The sequence below is a fragment of the Elephantulus edwardii genome, unplaced genomic scaffold (genome assembly GCF_000299155.1).
Source record: "Elephantulus edwardii isolate Elephantulus edwardi_28Jun2011 unplaced genomic scaffold, EleEdw1.0 scaffold00047, whole genome shotgun sequence".
NCBI lineage: Eukaryota > Metazoa > Chordata > Mammalia > Macroscelidea > Macroscelididae > Elephantulus > Elephantulus edwardii.
The window spans coordinates 3977232-3981293 of NW_006399797.1; the positions used below are offsets into that span (position 1 = coordinate 3977232).

The window sequence follows — 4062 nt, forward strand, 5'->3', positions numbered from 1 at the left end:
CGACATCCAGTCACTTCTGACAACCATCTTGGCATTTTCTTCCTCTTTAGTTTTTTTTTTTTTGTTAAATAATTTCTTTGTTTTATTTAAAAACCATAGGGTTGTGCTTCTGTATAAAGTCTGCACATCTAGCAATGTAAAACACTGACACAATAAAAAACCAAAACAAAAATTAAGTAAAAATTCAGAATCTTTGATTCAATGCTCTAGTCTTTTCAAAGAGAAAAAAATAAATAATGTCAGAGTCAGAATTTTGGAGTGGTTGGTGTGCCTCTCTTCATCTTACTTTGAGTGCCGACGATGATGGAGCCGAGCTGTTTGTGCCGCCACCGCTGTCATTGCCATTTGATGCTGCAAGAATGGCAACTGCAGCTGCCTGGGACTGCATGAAGCTCCCTACTCCACTAAGGTTGACAACAGCAGTTTGCTGAGCAGATAAGGCCTGTTCTTGACTGGCTGAACCTTGTTCAGGACCCTGCTCCCCTGGTTGCGGTTGCGGCTGCGGCTGCCCGTGACTGGAAACAGTTGGCTGCTGAGGTGACTGCGGAGTGAACAGAGAGAGCTGCTGCTCCTGCTGCAGAGGGTTAAAGATGAGTGAGCCTCTGGAGAGCTGGAGTAGATTTAATGGCCTGAGACTTGACGTATTTTTTAAACCAAACGGAACACCTGCTTGCGAAGTTGGCAGAGCACCTGGCAGTGCACTGGGCAGCAGACCTCCTAAGGGAAGAAGGCCACTCAGATTTATTCCTGCAGGAGTTACGGCACCAGTGTTACAGCCCAGCATGGAGTTCGAACCACTCATCAAAGCCTGGGCTCCACAAGCAGAGCCCACTACATTGATGAGGTTAAGGCCAGTGGAATTTGCCATGACTTGGGTAGCGGAGGTTCCTGGAGTTATAGATGTTACCATGGTGGAAAGAGGAATGGTCGTTAGAGGCATCGCCTGGCTCAGAGACCTTTGCTGCTGAGCAAACTGAGTTAACAAAGTGGGCTGAGGGGTGAAGCCTGAATCTTGGGGAGTAGGAGTGGCAGTAGGGGTAATAGGAGTTGAGTTCTGAGCATCACGAGGGTGTGGGGCCGATGAAGGGGTTGGTGTAGGAGTAGATGATTTAGGAGTTCCAGATCCTGCTCACTGAGAAAAATAAAAATTGCTAGTTTGTTATAAATGGCTAGTCCTTTTAAATATAAGGTTAATGGAATCTTACTTAGCACTGACAATTTGTTCCAATGTTTTTTTTTAAAGAAGTAAACGGCAACTGTTTTCTAGACATGATACATGAGTGTTGCTACACTCAATTACAATTAAGGATGCAGTATATCATCTAAAATACCATCAGAGATACAATTGCCTAACAGTCAAAAGAAACACTTGAATTCTACCACAACAGCTACTTAAAAATTAGTTTCCTGCATGCTGCTTTTGGCCTAACAAGTTTTAAGGATTTTGAATAAGGTTTATATTTATGATGTCACTATTTGAGACTTCATTTAAAAATGGTACTTGACTCAGATAAACTCTGAATACATTTGATAAAGGGCATACGGTTAACAATCATATTGGCACCTACATATATGTTTAGTTCCTAACACATCAAGATTATCCTGCAAATAAATTACAAAAACACAGTAATCAAGCAAGTATTTGATAATACTGCATCTTTAACAGTAACTGTGTACTTCTGTTGAAATGTACAATGTACAGAAATCTTGTTGTGAATGAAGTATGCACAGTTATCAATTTAAAAACAAAAACCGAAACAAAAAAATAAAACCAAAACCAAAACCAAAAGCTCTTCAGGTGTTTTCTTTTTTTTTTCTTTTTAGCTTTCATGTCTTTGTGATGAGCTAGCAGGTGACAAGGCAGCTGGAAAAAGCATGCTAACTTGGCTGAGATCCACAGATGACTTCCGAGACAGACTCGGGGACTTAGAAGCAGGAGGAGGCGTTGGAGACTTGAGAAAGCTGCTTGCTTGTTGTGGGGTGAAATAATTACCTGAGGAACTAGTTCCTGAGCTTGAGGGAAATTTTATGGGTGGAGGCCGATGCTTCGCTCCCTTCCCCAACACTGATGACTGAATGGACACAGTCTCAGATTCTGATTCTTTTCCTGGAGAATGCTGACTCAGAGTGGCTGAGCCATTGGCCATATGTGACATTTTAACTGGACATTTGGCTTCATTCTGGACCAATTCCTGGTACTGATTGACTATTCTCTGAGCATCAGTCTTTGATCCAATAATGAACCAATTTGAATGATCATCTGTAGAGGAGTGGGATGAAGATATCTGGCCATCGCCTTCCTCATCATCTTTACATGGCTGTATTTTACCATAGTACAGTGGATCACCAAGTGACTGCATAATGGTAAATTTTGTTTTCTCATATTGATTACCACCTTCACATTCAAATATATATTCATCTTTTACATCATGGGCTGGCCATAATGTTGGTTGTGAGTCATCAGATTTGATAGATTTTTTCCACTTTAGCATATTTTTCTACATCTACTCCAGAGGGTACAGCCAAATTATACGTGTTCCATTTCCACATATCTACACAATTTCCTGCTTTGAAGATTTTGAGGTCATAATGCTGACCTGCTTTTCTTTCTTTTCTTTTTTGTAAGAAATCAAGTAATCTTAACTGAGGAGGAAGTGAACAGTGAGACAGGTCCTGATGCCGATTCAGAGAGGATCTAGAATACTTCTTGAAACACCGTTTTATTGGCCGTGTATTTATCTTCTGCTTGTTGTAAAGCAGTCTGTTTGTAGTGCAGGCTACTGACACAGAAGGGTCAAGACACAGTGGTTGAGCCGTCGCCAAGATCAGCTGGCTCTCAAGTAAAAGTTTATCTTCCTGGGTCCATTTATGGTTATCACTATGGTTATCACTTGTTATTGAATGTACATCACAGATTAAAGTCTGCATTGTCGAGTATAAAAGAATATGTCTACTTTGGTAACCAGGAGATTTCATGTTACCAGACTGCCTGTAGTCACGTATTTCTGCTATGACACATCCACAATGGAAAATACTAACCTCAGATTTTTCCAGGAGATCAACCAAAATAGGAGGTAATTCCTCTGCATCCAAATATTCAAACAATTCCCCTTCTCCGTAAGGCAATCGAATGGTCTCAGAATCTGATCCATTTTTCCTCCTGAGCATCAGAGAATATCCCTCATTTCCTGGGTATAGGTTGACCACAAGACATGGCAACGTCTCTTGCATAACAAGCTTTTCTAACAAGTTCACATTTCTTCTTAATTTCTGCTTAACCTCTGGCTCTTTCTCACATTCTTCAGTATATAAATCATAAAGTTTCTGAAATATAGATTTCCTTCCACCAGGTAAGTATTTCCTTTTAGGAGGCCTCTGTCGGGCACTTTCAATAATATACTCTGCAAGATCCAAAGCTAGTTCTAAAGCTTGTTGCATTGTGGTGTAAAATAGGAGTCCAAAAAAGAAGAAAAAGTTTATGGGCGTTGATGAAGTGAGGTGAAAATCATGTCTTTGACAACAATTTTAAAGTACTGTGCAGCCCGCTGCAGTGCTGGGCTTCATGACGGTGCCTCCAGCTCGGCCAGAACGCGCCACCACTCCTTGCTCCCCGCCCCCTCGCACTCAGGCCCCTCATTTGTTTTTATAATGACCTTTTACATTTTTTCATGGACGATACTCTTGATATCCTCTCACAGCTCATCTGGTCACTCATCAGTGTTCAAGGCCTCAAATTGTTCCTGAGATTTCAGGTGGGATAAACTCAAGGTCAAACTTTGGTTGTTGTGGATTTAATTTTCTTTAGTTTCAGTCTGAATTTGCAAATTAGTAGTTGATGGTCTCTGTTCTTCATTGGAGACTCAAGTGGATTCAAACCACCACCATTTTGATTAGCAGTCCACAAGTAATCCACCCTGCCACTAGATGTCTTTCCAGTGATGATTGTGAGGGTTATTGTACAAAAATAAGTGATATCTCAAGTTATAGTGACATCGTTTTCTTGTAACTCAATTTACAAGTAACAATATAATGCTTTTAATGAACATAATCATATTTAAATAT

General features: G+C 40.6%; 1 pseudogene; it reads right to left on the reverse strand.

The window, feature by feature from the left end:
* Positions 1 to 245: 245 nt before the first annotated feature.
* On the reverse strand, positions 246 to 3438 carry LOC102852075 (annotated as a pseudogene).
* Between the last annotated feature and the right edge of the window lie 624 nt (positions 3439 to 4062).